The sequence below is a fragment of the Rhinoderma darwinii genome, chromosome 1, assembly GCF_050947455.1.
Source record: "Rhinoderma darwinii isolate aRhiDar2 chromosome 1, aRhiDar2.hap1, whole genome shotgun sequence".
Taxonomy (NCBI): domain Eukaryota; kingdom Metazoa; phylum Chordata; class Amphibia; order Anura; family Rhinodermatidae; genus Rhinoderma; species Rhinoderma darwinii.
Genome location: NC_134687.1, coordinates 411,085,463 through 411,101,566, shown reverse-complemented (window position 1 = coordinate 411,101,566; position 16,104 = coordinate 411,085,463). Strand labels below are relative to the sequence as shown.

Here is a 16,104-nt window from a genome sequence, read left to right as displayed (position 1 = left end):
TCTACCAACTCTAAATTCTCATGATCCCCATATCTCTAACAGGACCCTAAATATAAGTGAACAATGTAAAACAATTCATATCCCTCTGCTTACTTGAGTGAATGTTATAGAGAATCCTACACCACTGCCTTACTCCTGGGTACTTCCCAGGGGGATTTCTCTATATTTTCAAGATCAAGCAAGTAAAAGGGTCTTCAAGGACTTCTTTTTGCAACACTGTAATCATAAACCAATAAATACAAGACGGAAATGGACAAGAAACAGTTCTAATCTTTCAATTCAACATCCCCAAAAAATCGACTCTTAACATGTTTGTTTTTGCTACCAAACTGGAGAGGCAGAGATTTTCTGTAAGTCAGGATGGCCGAGTGGTCTAAGGCGCTGCGTTTAGGTCGCAGTCTCCCCTGGAGGCGTGGGTTCAAATCCCACTTCTGACAGCTCATCTTTTCTTAAACATTCTTCGCAGTCATTCCGTCAGTGTTGGTGAAATATCAGTAAAAAAATGATGTCGGTATACGCCCCAAAACATTAGACTCTTCAGATAACTGTTTCGGCATCCAATCTTTAAAAATTGCACTTTTGTGTAGGTTAGGATGACCGACCGGTCTCTCTTGAATTTGTGTATTTAAATCCCACTTTTGAACACTCATATTTTCTTAGCATGATATAATGTCAGGTCTAAGACTCATAAAGTAATGACGCATTTTCCTTGAGCTCCTCCGCTATCCTGGTAAAATCCTCGCCAACTCCCTGTAAAGACTTCTACAGACTCAACACCAGACCTGGGACAATTCTGCATTCAGTACTATTGAGTGATAGTGCAGCTATTCTGTTGCCCAATTTCTATGCAGCTGAGTACGGCGATGAGAGGAGTCCTTTTGCTAATAGCATTTACACACTGCAACCGTGTAAGTTGTGGCAATATTTGAGACACGGGGCCACATCCTGGGCCTGGCTACAGAACATGGCCTAGCTCCACTACTGTGCACTCCATAGCTCCAAGAGACCAGCCCGAGCCACTTATATACATGTGGCTTTGTATTAGTGGGAGTTTGGAGCCAAATTAATTCTAGCACTTGTAAAACTGTCAGAGAAACCCCATCCCTGACGAACACCTGCAGAACACACCAGTTACGCGGCTTAATCTAAATTCTGATAAAGAGAAGTGCTCCACACCCAACAGTCAGGTGCAGTAGATACCTTTTTTAGTACCACGACTTTCACAACACTCCTTTCTGCCAACTTTTTTAACCTTGATCATATTCTCTACCAACTCTAAATTCTCATGATCCCCATATCTCTAACAGGACCCTAAATATAAGTGAACAATGTAAAACAATTCATATCCCTCTGCTTACTTGAGTGAATGTTATAGAGAATCCTACACCACTGCCTTACTCCTGGGTACCTCCCAGGGGGATTTCTCTATATTTTCAAGATCAAGCAAGTAAAAGGGTCTTCAAGGACTTCTTTTTGCAACACTGTAATCATAAACCAATAAATACAAGACGGAAATGGACAAGAAACAGTTCTAATCTTTCAATTCATCATCCCCAAAAAATCGACTCTTAACATGTTTGTTTTTGCTACCAAACTGGAGAGGCAGAGATTTTCTGTAAGTCAGGATGGCCGAGTGGTCTAATGTGCTGCGTTTAGGTCGCAGTCTCCCCTGGAGGCGTGGGTTCAAATCCCACTTCTGACAGCTCATCTTTTCTTAAACATTCTTCGCAGTCATTCCGTCAGTGTTGGTGAAATATCAGTAAAAAAATTATGTCGGTATACGCCCCAAAACATTAGACTCTTCAGATAACTGTTTCGGCATCCAATCTTTAAAAATTGCACTTTTGTGTAGGTTAGGATGACCGACCGGTCTCTCTTGAATTTGTGGATTTAAATCCCACTTTTGAACACTCATATTTTCTTAGCATGATATAATGTCAGGTCTAAGACTCATAAAGTAATGACGCATTTTCCTTGAGCTCCTCCGCTATCCTGGTAAAATCCTCGCCAACTCCCTGTAAAGACTTCTACAGACTCAACACCAGACCTGGGACAATTCTGCATTCAGTACTATTGAGTGATAGTGCAGCTATTCTGTTGCCCAATTTCTATGCAGCTGAGTACGGCGATGAGAGGAGTCCTTTTGCTAATAGCATTTACCCACTGCAACCGTGTAAGTTGTGGCAATATTTGAGACACGGGGCCACATCCTGGGCCTGGCTACAGAACATCGCCTAGCTCCACTACTGTGCACTCCATAGCACCAAGAGACCAGCCCGAGCAACTTATATACATGTGGCTTTGTATTAGTGGGAGTTTGGAGCCAAATTAATTCTAGCACTTGTAAAACTGTCAGAGAAACCCCATCCCTGACGAACACCTGCAGAACACACCAGTTACGCGGCTTAGGGTATGTGCACACACACTAATTACGTCCGTAATTGACGGACGTATTTCGGCCGCAAGTCCCGGACCGAACACAGTGCAAGGAGCCGGGCTCCTAGCATCATACTTATGTACGACGCTAGGAGTCCCTGCCTCGCTGCAGGACAACTGTCCCGTACTGTAAACATGATTATACTACGGGACAGTTGTCCTGCAGCAAGGCAGGGACTCCTAGCGTCGTACATAAGTATGATGCTAGGAGCCCGGCTCCTTGCACTGTGTTCGGTCCGGGACTTGCGGCCGAAATACGTCCGTCAATTACGGACGTAATTAGTGTGTGTGCACATACCCTAAATCTAAATTCTGATAAAGAGAAGTGCTCCACACCCAACAGTCAGGTGCAGTAGATACCTTTTTTAGTACCACGACTTTCACAACACTCCTTTCTGCCAACTTTTTTAACCTTGATCATATTCTCTACCAACTCTAAATTCTCATGATCCCCATATCTCTAACAGGACCCTAAATATAAGTGAACAATGTAAAACAATTCATATCCCTCTGCTTACTTGCGTGAATGTTATAGAGAATCCTACACCACTGCCTTACTCCTGGGTACCTCCCAGGGGGATTTCTCTATATTTTCAAGATCAAGCAAGTAAAAGGGTCTTCAAGGACTTCTTTTTGCAACACTGTAATCATAAACCAATAAATACAAGACGGAAATGGACAAGAAACAGTTCTAATCTTTCAATTCATCATCCCCAAAAAATCGACTCTTAACATGTTTGTTTTTGCTACCAAACTGGAGAGGCAGAGATTTTCTGTAAGTCAGGATGGCCGAGTGGTCTAAGGCGCTGCGTTTAGGTCGCAGTCTCCCCTGGAGGCGTGGGTTCAAATCCCACTTCTGACAGCTCATCTTTTCTTAAACATTCTTCGCAGTCATTCCGTCAGTGTTGGTGAAATATCAGTAAAAAAATGATGTCGGTATACGCCCCAAAACATTAGACTCTTCAGATATGTCTGTATGTGAGAAATGATATGAAGGCGAGTGTGAAAGAGACAATAGTGGGTGAATACTGTGAGGAGGTTGAAACCTTGTGGGTGGAACTAGAAAGGGAGGTAAACACTGAAAAAATTACTTTTGGTGTAATCTATAGACCCCCCAATATAACTGAGGAGATGGAAGTTCAGCTATATAAACAGATGGAGCGGGCTGCACAGGCGGGTACTGTAGTGATAATGGGAGATTTTAATTTCCGGGATATTAATTGGTGTCATGGTTCGGCTTCAACTGCAAAGGGGAGACATTTCCTCAACCTGTTGCAGGAAAATTTTATGGGCCAGTTTGTGGAAGACCCGACTAGAGGTGAAGCTCTGTTGGATCTGGTCATTTCTAATAATGCAGATCTTGTTGGGAATGTCAATGTTCGTGAAAACCTCGGTAACAGTGATCATAATATAGTTACATTTTACCTATACTGTAAAAAACAAACACAGGCTGGGAGGGCAAAAACATTTAATTTTAAGAAAGCCAATTTCCCCAGGATGAGGGCTGCAATTCAGGATATAGACTGGGAAGAACTAATGTCAAATAATGGAACAAATGATAAATGGGAGATTTTCAAATCTACTTTGAGTTATTATAGTGCAAAATTTATTCCTACAGGTAACAAGTATAAACGACTCAAATTAAACCCCACATGGCTTACACATTCTGTGAAAGGGGCAATACATGACAAAAAAAGGGCATTTAAAAAATACAAATCTGAGGGTACAGCTGTAGCCTTTGTAAAATATAAGGAGCTTAATAAAATCTGTAAAAATGTAATAAAATTAGCAAAAATACAAAATGAAAGGCAGGTGGCCAAGGATAGTAAAACAAATCCCAAAAAATTCTTCAAGCATATAAATGCAAAAAAGCCCAGGTCTGAACATGTGGGACCCCTAGATAATGGTAATGGGGAGTTGATCACAGGGGATCAAGAGAAGGCAGAGTTACTAAATGGGTTCTTTAGCTCTGTATATACAACTGAAGAAGGAGCAGCTGATGTAGCCGGTGCCAGTGCTGTTAATATATCAGTTGATATACAGAATTGGATGAATGTAGAGATGGTCCAAGCTAAATTAAATAAAATAAATGTGCACAAGGCCCCGGGACCAGATGGGTTACACCCTAGAGTTCTTAAAGAGCTTAGTCCAGTTATTTCTGTCCCCCTTTTCATAATATTCAGAGAATCTCTAGTGACTGGTATAGTGCCAAGGGACTGGCGCAGGGCAAATGTGGTGCCTATTTTCAAAAAGGGCTCTATGTCTTCCCCGGGTAATTATAGACCAGTAAGCTTAACATCCATCGTGGGGAAAATGTTTGAGGGGCTATTGAGGGACTATATACAGGATTATGTGACAATAAATAGCATTATAAGTGACAGCCAGCACGGTTTTACTAAGGACAGAAGTTGTCAAACTAACCTAATCTGTTTTTATGAAGAGGTGAGCAGAAGTCTAGACAGAGGGGCCGCTGTGGATTTAGTGTTTTTGGACTTTGCAAAGGCATTTGACACTGTCCCCCATAGACGCCTAATGGGTAAATTACGGACTATAGGTTTAGAAAATATAGTTTGTAATTGGATTGAGAATTGGCTCAAGGACCGTATCCAGAGAGTTGTGGTCAATGATTCCTACTCTGAATGGTCACCGGTTATAAGTGGTGTACCCCAGGGTTCAGTGCTGGGACCCCTACTATTCAACTTGTTTATTAATGATATAGAGGATGGGATTAATAGCACTATTTCTATTTTTGCAGATGACACCAAGCTATGCAATATAGTTCAGACTATGGAAGATGTTCATGAATTACAGGCAGATTTAAACAAACTAAGTGTTTGGGCGTCCACTTGGCAGATGAAGTTTAATGTAGATAAATGTAAAGTTATGCATCTGGGTACCAACAACCTGCATGCATCATATGTCCTAGGGGGAGCTACACTGGCGGATTCACTTGTTGAGAAGGATCTGGGTGTACTTGTAAATCATAAACTCAATAACAGCATGCAGTGTCAATCAGCTGCTTCAAAGGCCAGCAGGATATTGTCGTGTATTAAAAGAGGCATGGACTCGCGGGACAGGGATGTAATATTACCACTTTACAAAGCATTAGTGAGGCCTCATCTAGAATATGCAGTCCAGTTCTGGGCTCCAGTTCATAGAAAGGATGCCCTGGAGTTGGAAAAAATACAAAGAAGAGCAACGAAGCTAATTAGGGGCATGGAGAATTTAAGTTATGAGGAAAGATTGAAAGAATTAAACCTATTTAGCCTTGAAAAAAGACGACTAAGGGGGGACATGATTAACTTATATAAATATATTAATGGCACATACAAAAAATATGGTCAAATCCTGTTCCTTGTAAAACCCCCTCAAAAAACAAGGGGGCACTCCCTCCGTCTGGAGAAAAAAAGGTTCAAGCTGCAGAGGCGACAAGGCTTCTTTACAGTGAGAACTGTGAATCTATGGAATAGTCTACCGCAGGAGCTGGTCACAGCAGGGACAGTAGATGGCTTTAAAAAAGGGTTAGATAATTTCCTAGAACAAAAAAATATTAGCTCCTATGTGTAGAAATTTTTCCTTCCCTTTTCCCTTCCCTTGGTTGAACTTGATGGACGTGTGTCTTTTTTCAGCCGTACTAACTATGTAACTATGTAACTATGTAACTGTTTCGGCATCCAATCTTTAAAAATTGCACTTTTGTGTAGGTTAGGATGACCGACCGGTCTCTCTTGAATTTGTGGATTTAAATCCCACTTTTGAACACTCATATTTTCTTAGCATGATATAATGTCAGGTCTAAGACTCATAAAGTAATGACGCATTTTCCTTGAGCTCCTCCGCTATCCTGGTAAAATCCTCGCCAACTCCCTGTAAAGACTTCTACAGACTCAACACCAGACCTGGGACAATTCTGCATTCAGTACTATTGAGTGATAGTGCAGCTATTCTGTTGCCCAATTTCTATGCAGCTGAGTACGGCGATGAGAGGAGTCCTTTTGCTAATAGCATTTACCCACTGCAACCGTGTAAGTTGTGGCAATATTTGAGACACGGGGCCACATCCTGGGCCTGGCTACAGAACATGGCCTAACTCCACTACTGTGCACTCCATAGCTCCAAGAGACAAGCCCGAGCCACTTATATACATGTGGCTTTGTATTAGTGGGAGTTTGGAGCCAAATTAATTCTAGCACTTGTAAAACTGTCAGAGAAACCCCATCCCTGACAAACACCTGCAGAACACACCAGTTACGCGGCTTAATCTAAATTCTGATAAAGAGAAGTGCTCCACACCCAACAGTCAGGTGCAGTAGATACCTTTTTTAGTACCACGGCTTTCACAACACTCCTTTCTGCCAACTTTTTTAACCTTGATCATATTCTCTACCAACTCTAAATTCTCATGATCCCCATATCTCTAACAGGACCCTAAATATAAGTGAACAATGTAAAACAATTCATATCCCTCTGCTTACTTGAGTGAATGTTATAGAGAATCCTACACCACTGCCTTACTCCTGGGTACCTCCCAGGGGGATTTCTCTATATTTTCAAGATCAAGCAAGTAAAAGGGTCTTCAAGGACTTCTTTTTGCAACACTGTAATCATAAACCAATAAATACAAGACGGAAATGGACAAGAAACAGTTCTAATCTTTCAATTCATCATCCCCAAAAAATCGACTCTTAACATGTTTGTTTTTGCTACCAAACTGGAGAGGCAGAGATTTTCTGTAAGTCATGATGGCCGAGTGGTCTAAGGCGCTGTGTTTAGGTCGCAGTCTCCCATGGAGGCGTGGGTTCAAATCCCACTTCTGACAGCTCAACTTTTCTTAAACATTCTTCGCAGTCATTCCGTCAGTGTTGGTGAAATATCAGTAAAAAAATGATGTCGGTATACGCCCCAAAACATTAGACTCTTCAGATAACTGTTTCGGCATCCAATCTTTAAAAATTGCACTTTTGTGTAGGTTAGGATGACCGACCGGTCTCTCTTGAATTTGTGGATTTAAATCCCACTTTTGAACACTCATATTTTCTTAGCATGATATAATGTCAGGTCTAAGACTCATAAAGTAATGACGCATTTTCCTTGAGCTCCTCCGCTATCCTGGTAAAATCCTCGCCAACTCCCTGTAAAGACTTCTACAGACTCAACACCAGACCTGGGACAATTCTGCATTCAGTACTATTGAGTGATAGTGCAGCTATTCTGTTGCCCAATTTCTATGCAGCTGAGTACGGCGATGAGAGGAGTCCTTTTGCTAATAGCATTTACCCACTGCAACCGTGTAAGTTGTGGCAATATTTGAGACACGGGGCCACATCCTGGGCCTGGCTACAGAACATGGCCTAGCTCCACTACTGTGCACTCTATAGCTCCAAGAGACCAGCCCGAGCCACTTATATACATTTGGCTTTGTATTAGTGGGAGTTTGGAGCCAAATTAATTCTAACACTTGTAAAACTGTAAGAGAAACCCCATCCCTGACAAACACCTGCAGAACACACCAGTTACGCGGCTTAATCTAAATTCTGATAAAGAGAAGTGCTCCACACCCAACAGTCAGGTGCAGTAGATACCTTTTTTAGTACCACGACTTTCACAACACTCCTTTCTGCCAACTTTTTTAACCTTGATCATATTCTCTACCAACTCTAAATTCTCATGATCCCCATATCTCTAACAGGACCCTAAATATAAGTGAACAATGTAAAACAATTCATATCCCTCTGCTTACTTGAGTGAATGTTATAGAGAATCCTACACCACTGCCTTACTCCTGGGTACCTCCCAGGGGGATTTCTCTATATTTTCAAGATCAAGCAAGTAAAAGGGTCTTCAAGGACTTCTTTTTGCAACACTGTAATCATAAACCAATAAATACAAGACGGAAATGGACAAGAAACAGTTCTAATCTTTCAATTCAACATCCCCAAAAAATCGACTCTTAACATGTTTGTTTTTGCTACCAATCTGGAGAGGCAGAGATTTTCTGTAAGTCAGGATGGCCGAGTGGTCTAAGGCGCTGCGTTTAGGTTGCAGTCTCCCCAGGAGGTGTGGGTTCAAATCCCACTTCTGACAGCTCATCTTTTCTTAAACATTCTTCGCAGTCATTCCGTCAGTGTTGGTGAAATATTAGTAAAAAAATGACGTCGGTATACGCCCCAAAACATTAGACTCTTCAGATAACTGTTTCGGCATCCAATCTTTAAAAATTGCACTTTTGTGTAGGTTAGGATGACCGACCGGTCTCTCTTGAATTTGTGGATTTAAATCCCACTTTTGAACACTCATATTTTCTTAGCATGATATAATGTCAGGTCTAAGACTCATAAAGTAATGACGCATTTTCCTTGAGCTCCTCCGCTATCCTGGTAAAATCCTCGCCAACTCCCTGTAAAGACTTCTACAGACTCAACACCAGACCTGGGACAATTCTGCATTCAGTACTATTGAGTGATAGTGCAGCTATTCTGTTGCCCAATTTCTATGCAGCTGAGTACGGCGATGAGAGGAGTCCTTTTGCTAATAGCATTTACCCACTGCAACCGTGTAAGTTGTGGCAATATTTGAGACACGGGGCCACATCCTGGGCCTGGCTACAGAACATGGCCTAGCTCCACTACTGTGCACTCCATAGCTCCAAGAGACCAGCCCGAGCCACTTATATACATGTGGCTTTGTATTAGTGGGAGTTTGGAGCCAAATTAATTCTAGCACTTGTAAAACTGTCAGAGAAACCCCATCCCTGACGAACACCTGCAGAACACACCAGTTACGCGGCTTAATCTAAATTCTGATAAAGAGAAGTGCTCCACACCCAACAGTCAGGTGCAGTAGATACCTTTTTTAGTACCACGACTTTCACAACACTCCTTTCTGCCAACTTTTTTAACCTTGATCATATTCTCTACCAACTCTAAATTCTCATGATCCCCATATCTCTAACAGGACCCTAAATATAAGTGAACAATGTAAAACAATTCATATCCCTCTGCTTACTTGAGTGAATGTTATAGGGAATCCTACACCACTGCCTTACTCCTGGGTACCTCCCAGGGGGATTTCTCTATATTTTCAAGATCAAGCAAGTAAAAGGGTCTTCAAGGACTTCTTTTTGCAACACTGTAATCATAAACCAATAAATACAAGACGGAAATGGACAAGAAACAGTTCTAATCTTTCAATTCAACATCCCCAAAAAATCGACTCTTAACATGTTTGTTTTTGCTACCAAACTGGAGAGGCAGAAATTTTTTGTAAGTCAGGATGGCCGAGTGGTCTAAGGCGCTGCGTTTAGGTCGCAGTCTCCCCTGGAGGCGTGGGTTCAAATCCCACTTCTGACAGCTCATCTTTTCTTAAACATTCTTCGCAGTCATTCCGTCAGTGTTGGTGAAATATCAGTAAAAAAATGATGTCGGTATACGCCCCAAAACATTAGACTCTTCAGATAACTGTTTCGGCATCCAATCTTTAAAAATTGCACTTTTGTGTAGGTTAGGATGACCGACCGGTCTCTCTTGAATTTGTGGATTTAAATCCCACTTTTGAACACTCATATTTTCTTAGCATGATATAATGTCAGGTCTAAGACTCATAAAGTAATGACGCATTTTCCTTGAGCTCCTCCGCTATCCTGGTAAAATCCTCGCCAACTCCCTGTAAAGACTTCTACAGACTCAACACCAGACCTGGGACAATTCTGCATTCAGTACTATTGAGTGATAGTGCAGCTATTCTGTTGCCCAATTTCTATGCAGCTGAGTACGGCGATGAGAGGAGTCCTTTTGCTAATAGCATTTACCCACTGCAACCGTGTAAGTTGTGGCAATATTTGAGACACGGGGCCACATCCTGGGCCTGGCTACAGAACATGGCCTAGCTCCACTACTGTGCACTCTATAGCTCCAAGAGACCAGCCCGAGCCACTTATATACATGTGGCTTTGTATTAGTGGGAGTTTGGAGCCAAATTAATTCTAACACTTGTAAAACTGTAAGAGAAACCCCATCCCTGACAAACACCTGCAGAACACACCAGTTACGCGGCTTAATCTAAATTCTGATAAAGAGAAGTGCTCCACACCCAACAGTCAGGTGCAGTAGATACCTTTTTTAGTACCACGACTTTCACAACACTCCTTTCTGCCAACTTTTTTAACCTTGATCATATTCTCTACCAACTCTAAATTCTCATGATCCCCATATCTCTAACAGGACCCTAAATATAAGTGAACAATGTAAAACAATTCATATCCCTCTGCTTACTTGAGTGAATGTTATAGAGAATCCTACACCACTGCCTTACTCCTGGGTACCTCCCAGGGGGATTTCTCTATATTTTCAAGATCAAGCAAGTAAAAGGGTCTTCAAGGACTTCTTTTTGCAACACTGTAATCATAAACCAATAAATACAAGACGGAAATGGACAAGAAACAGTTCTAATCTTTCAATTCATCATCCCCAAAAAATCGACTCTTAACATGTTTGTTTTTGCTACCAAACTGGAGAGGCAGAGCTTTTCTGTAAGTCAGGATGGCCGAGTGGTCTAAGGCGCTGCGTTTAGGTCGCAGTCTCCCCTGGAGGCGTGGGTTCAAATCCCACTTCTGACAGCTCATCTTTTCTTAAACATTCTTCGCAGTCATTCCGTCAGTGTTGGTGAAATATTAGTAAAAAAATGATGTCGGTATACGCCCCAAAACATTAGACTCTTCAGATAACTGTTTCGGCATCCAATCTTTAAAAATTGCTCTTTTGTGTAGGTTAGGATGACCGACCGGTCTCTCTTGAATTTGTGGATTTAAATCCCACTTTTGAACACTCATATTTTCTTAGCATGATATAATGTCAGGTCTAAGACTCATAAAGTAATGACGCATTTTCCTTGAGCTCCTCCGCTATCCTGGTAAAATCCTCGCCAACTCCCTGTAAATACTTCTACAGACTCAACACCAGACCTGGGACAATTCTGCATTCAGTACTATTGAGTGATAGTGCAGCTATTCTGTTGCCCAATTTCTATACAGCTGAGTACGGCGATGAGAGGAGTCCTTTTGCTAATAGCATTTACCCACTGTAACCGTGTAAGTTGTGGCAATATTTGAGACACGGGGCCACATCCTGGGGCTGGCTACAGAACATGGCCTAGCTCCACTACTGTGCACTCCATAGCTCCAAGAGACCAGCCCGAGCCACTTATATACATGTGGCTTTGTATTAGTGGGAGTTTGGAGCCAAATTAATTCTAGCACTTGTAAAACTGTCAGAGAAACCCCATCCCTGACGAACACCTGCAGAACCCACCAGTTACGCGGCTTAATCTAAATTCTGATAAAGAGAAGTGCTCCACACCCAACAGTCAGGTGCAGTAGATACCTTTTTTAGTACCACGACTTTCACAACACTCCTTTCTGCCAACTTTTTTAACCTTGATCATATTCTCTACCAACTCTAAATTCTCATGATCCCCATATCTCTAACAGGACCCTAAATATAAGTGAACAATGTAAAACAATTCATATCCCTCTGCTTACTTGAGTGAATGTTATAGAGAATCCTACAGCACTGCCTTACTCCTGGGTACCTCCCAGGGGGATTTCTCTATATTTTCAAGATCAAGCAAGTAAAAGGATCTTCAAGGACTTCTTTTTGAAACACTGTAATCATAAACCAATAAATACAAGACGGAAATGGACAAGAAACAGTTCTAATCTTTCAATTCAACATCCCCAAAAAATCGACTCCCAACATGATTGTTTTTGCTACCAATCTGGAGAGGAAGAGCTTTTCTGTAAGTCAGGATGGCCGAGTGGTCTAAGGCGCTGCGTTTAGGTCGCAGTCTCCCCTGGAGGCGTGGGTTCAAATCCCACTTCTGATAACTCTTCTTTTCTTAAACATTCGTCGCAGTCATTCCGTCAGTGTTAGTGAAATAATAGTAAAAAAATGATGTCGGTATACGCCCGAAAACATTAGACTCTTCAGATAACTGTTTCGGCATCCAATCTTTAAAAATTGCACTTTTGTGTAGGTTATGATGACGGACCGGTCTCTCTTGAATTTGTGGATTTAAATCCCACTTTTGAACACTCATATTTTCTTAGCATGATATAATGTCGGGTCTAAGACTCATAAAGTAATGATGCATTTTCCTTGAGCTCCTCCGCTATCCTGGTAAAATCCTCGCCAACTCCCTGTAAAGACTTCTACAGACTCAACACCAGACCTGGGACAATTCTGCATTCAGTACTATTGAGTGATAGTGCAGCTATTCTGTTGCCCAATTTCTATGCAGCTGAGTACGGCGATGAGAGGAGTCCTTTTGCTAATAGCATTTACCCACTGCAACCGTGTAAGTTGTGGCAATATTTGAGACACGGGGCCACATCCTGGGGCTGGCTACAGAACATGGCCTAGCTCCACTACTGTGCACTCCATAGCTCCAAGAGACCAGCCCGAGCCACTTATATACATGTGGCTTTGTATTAGTGGGAGTTTGGAGCCAAATTAATTCTAGCACTTGTAAAACTGTCAGAGAAACCCCATCCCTGACGAACACCTGCAGAACCCACCAGTTACGCGGCTTAATCTAAATTCTGATAAAGAGAAGTGCTCCACACCCAACAGTCAGGTGCAGTAGATACCTTTTTTAGTACCACGACTTTAACAACACTCCTTTCTGCCAACTTTTTTAACCTTGATCATATTCTCTACCAATTTTAAATTCTCATGATCCCCATATCTCTAACAGGACCCTAAATATAAGTGAACAATGTAAAACAATATATATCCCTCTGCTTACTTGAGTGAATGTTATAGAGAATCCTACACCACTGCCTTACTCCTGGGTACCTCCCAGGGGGATTTCTCTATATTTTCAAGATCAAGCAAGTAAAAGGGTCTTCAAGGACTTTTTTTTGCAACACTGTAATCATAAACCAATAAATACAAGACGGAAATGTATAGGCAGTAGTATAGTGTATATTTATATGCATACTTATTAGACCCTTTTCCTGCATGTACCAATAGGTTTATGTGGTTAATCTTTTACTGTGTTCCTCACAGATTCAAGTACATCAGGGTCCATGGATCACAAAGCTAGGGAACGCATCTGGCGTTCTCAAATGGATCAGGTTTTTAATGATGGGTCTACTCAGCTTGCTTTTAATGGTCAAGGGAATGTGAGTGAATTACAGAATAAATACAGGAATCTATTACATCGCCGTATGAAAATATGGTGGAATAAAATCTTTTTGGAGAATTACCTACAAAGGAAATTGATCCCTAGAGGCCTCAGAGTCCAGATCTTCCCTTCCTTCCCAATCGAGGATACCACATTTGTTGCGAATTGGGAGGAAGCTTGTAATCAAAGCTCCTTTAAATTCATGGAGTTATTGGTTAATTTGAACCAAACCACATTAGATCAGCTCGACATTGACATTGAAGTGATACAATCTGATCTTAAAGAAAAAATGACGCCTGAAGGCCTAGTTAGGTTCAACCTTACGTTGGAACATCAGTTCACTGAATGGGAGAAGGAAATTAAAGATATGAAGTCTAAAAAATTTTCAAGAGACACCAATGATTACGCCCAGCAAAAAGTCTATAAATGGAGAAAAAGCACTCCATCCGCACAGACCAATCGCCATATGTCTACAACATCGATCTCATCTCAGAGTGAATCTGACGGTGGATCAAGACAGCGGTCCTATCACACGTATAGCACGAGACAAAAAAGAAAAGTACCATACAAACATACCTCAAATAAGAGAAAGCCGGATGCCGATGGACCTTCAAATTTACTTAAGGTAATTAATTTATCTAATCACGTTTTTTCTACATCCGATATGGAGGTCTTAGAGTGAGGGTTAACATTTGCCTCATGTGCCCGTTTTGACACATTTTCCGCAATTAAGGACCTACATATTTTCGGCCGATCTCTTATTTATAAAAAATATTTTCATAGGTCTGAGGTTGATGAGACTTTCCCTACTATCACCGAACAACAGACCCTATATGACTTAGAAGAACTGTTAAGGGAACAAGACTCTGATCCAACAGGTAAGGTACCCCCAACACTTAGGATAAAATCAAAGCGGTTTCCTGCAATGAGTATGTGCTCGGCAGTAGACTCTTTTGTTAAATCAGTCAGTCAGGAATTTGCAAAAATACCCAATGGAATTAAAAATGACAATCTATCGGCAGCACAGAGACAAAGCCTCAAAAAACTAAGTAAAATCGACGATGTCGTGTTTAAAGCAGCCGACAAAGGCGGAAATATTTTGGTCTGGCCTTGTGTGATGTATGAAGCTGAGGCCTTCAGACAATTAAATGATAAAAACTGCTACAAAAGATTGACTTATAATCCCTTGCATATTTTTCAAACAGATCTGGAAAAGATCCTAATAAAGGCCAAAACTGAGAACATCATTACCAAAGAAGTATATGATGCACTTATCCCTACTGAACCAACCATATCAACATTTTATCTGCTACCAAAGGTTCACAAAGATGCAACCGTTCCCCCAGGAAGGCCAATCATCTCAGGTAGGGGTAATTTAACCGAGAAAATTTGCAAATTCATTGACCATCATCTTAAAGGGGTTGTCGAATGTTTACCGTCACATGTGCGCGATACTGCAGATCTTCTGCAGAAAATAGATGGAATCAGTGTGGAGGAAGATATGTTACTGTGTACATGTGACGTTGAGTCACTCTACACTAGTATCCGCCATACTGATGGTTTAAGAGCTGTCTCTGCATTCCTAACTATGGGGAATATGGAACCTATTTTTGCAAATTTTATCTCGACACTTCTCAAATTTGCACTTGAACATAACTTTTTTGTCTTCAAGGATAAATTTTACCTCCAGCTCCAGGGAACAGCAATGGGGGCAGCATGTGCCCCTTCATATGCGAACCTGTTTTTGGGGCTGTGGGAACATGACCTTTTCCATGGTGGGCGGGGTGTCTCGATGGACCGGGTCATATTTTGGGCCCGGTACATCGATGACATCCTACTTATCTGGAGGGGCACACCTGAGACTTTTGAGAATTTCATCAATGCACTAAATCTAAATGATCTAAACATCAAGCTTACGTATCATTATGACAAATGTCGAGCTGAATTTTTGGACATTAAGCTGTGTAGGGATGTGAACGGTTTCCTTCAATCAGATGTGTTTCGGAAGATAACAGCAATCAAAGCCTTCCTTCACGCTTCCTCCTCTCACCCCATACAGACGATTAAGGCAGTTCCAATCGGCCAATTCCTAAGGATTCGAAGGATCTGTTCTTCTACTGATGCATTTGAGAAACAGGCCTATGACCTCACTAACCGCTTCCTTGCCCGGGGATATAGTAAACGCTCGATTAAAAAGGCATATCACCGTGCGAAAAATACATCAAGAGACGAGCTGCTATTCCCTAAACTAAAAAACAAATTAGAGACACAGGTAAGATTCACCACAGAGTATCATTCAAGATGGCCTCAAATGAAAGATATACTTAAGCAGTTCTGGCCCATATTGCTCACCGATCCAACAATTGAGAAATACATTTCTAGATATCCAACCATCTCGGCACGACGCTCAAAAAATCTTAAAGATCACCTTGTCCGCAGTCATTACCAACTAAATAGGCAAAGATTTCCCTTTGGGACTAAAGGCCC

At 41.5% G+C, this 16,104-nt stretch overlaps 8 non-coding genes across 8 annotated transcripts; all 8 read left to right on the top strand.

Annotated features, from left to right (window-relative positions):
• The first annotated feature begins 354 nt into the window (after positions 1-354).
• Positions 355-437, top strand: TRNAL-UAG (transfer RNA leucine (anticodon UAG)). Its single transcript has one exon. It is a non-coding gene; the product is annotated as a tRNA-Leu (tRNA).
• A 1,182-nt stretch (positions 438-1,619) lies between these two features.
• On the top strand, positions 1,620-1,702 carry TRNAL-UAG (transfer RNA leucine (anticodon UAG)). Its single transcript has one exon. It is a non-coding gene; the product is annotated as a tRNA-Leu (tRNA).
• Positions 1,703-3,215: 1,513 nt separating this feature from the next.
• On the top strand, positions 3,216-3,298 carry TRNAL-UAG (transfer RNA leucine (anticodon UAG)). Its single transcript has one exon. It is a non-coding gene; the product is annotated as a tRNA-Leu (tRNA).
• Positions 3,299-7,172: 3,874 nt separating this feature from the next.
• Positions 7,173-7,255, top strand: TRNAL-UAG (transfer RNA leucine (anticodon UAG)). The gene has a single exon. It is a non-coding gene; the product is annotated as a tRNA-Leu (tRNA).
• Positions 7,256-8,437: 1,182 nt separating this feature from the next.
• On the top strand, positions 8,438-8,520 carry TRNAL-UAG (transfer RNA leucine (anticodon UAG)). Its single transcript has one exon. It is a non-coding gene; the product is annotated as a tRNA-Leu (tRNA).
• Positions 8,521-9,702: 1,182 nt separating this feature from the next.
• TRNAL-UAG (transfer RNA leucine (anticodon UAG)) lies at positions 9,703-9,785 on the top strand. Its single transcript has one exon. It is a non-coding gene; the product is annotated as a tRNA-Leu (tRNA).
• Positions 9,786-10,967: 1,182 nt separating this feature from the next.
• On the top strand, positions 10,968-11,050 carry TRNAL-UAG (transfer RNA leucine (anticodon UAG)). The gene has a single exon. It is a non-coding gene; the product is annotated as a tRNA-Leu (tRNA).
• Positions 11,051-12,232: 1,182 nt separating this feature from the next.
• On the top strand, positions 12,233-12,315 carry TRNAL-UAG (transfer RNA leucine (anticodon UAG)). The gene has a single exon. It is a non-coding gene; the product is annotated as a tRNA-Leu (tRNA).
• The last annotated feature ends 3,789 nt before the right edge of the window (positions 12,316-16,104 follow it).